Source organism: Nestor notabilis, unplaced genomic scaffold (assembly GCF_000696875.1).
Source record: "Nestor notabilis isolate BGI_N333 unplaced genomic scaffold, ASM69687v1 scaffold23838, whole genome shotgun sequence".
NCBI lineage: Eukaryota > Metazoa > Chordata > Aves > Psittaciformes > Psittacidae > Nestor > Nestor notabilis.
In genome coordinates, this window is record NW_009941849.1 from 527 (window position 1) to 852 (window position 326).

Consider the following 326-nt stretch of genomic DNA (forward strand, 5'->3'; position numbering starts at 1 on the left):
GGGGACGGAGCAGGCAGTGGCTGGCCCCTCATCCATGTGGGCATCCCGGAGGATGAGGGTCGGGAATAGGGGATCTGGTGGCACTGGGGGGTCTGCCCATGCTTTGCTCTGCACCATCCGTGGCAGATGGAGATGGGGACACGGTCCCCTCTTGGCCTTGATGTCCGTGATGGTGCCACTGGGAGAGGACACAGTCATTGTGCTTATTCCCACTGCAATAAAGCTGATTCCTGCTCCTCTCCATGCACAACGTGATGCCAGGGGGGACACCACCGGGCTGGTGGCTTTGGATGAGGGTCTGGGACCATCCCTTGGGTTTGGGTGCA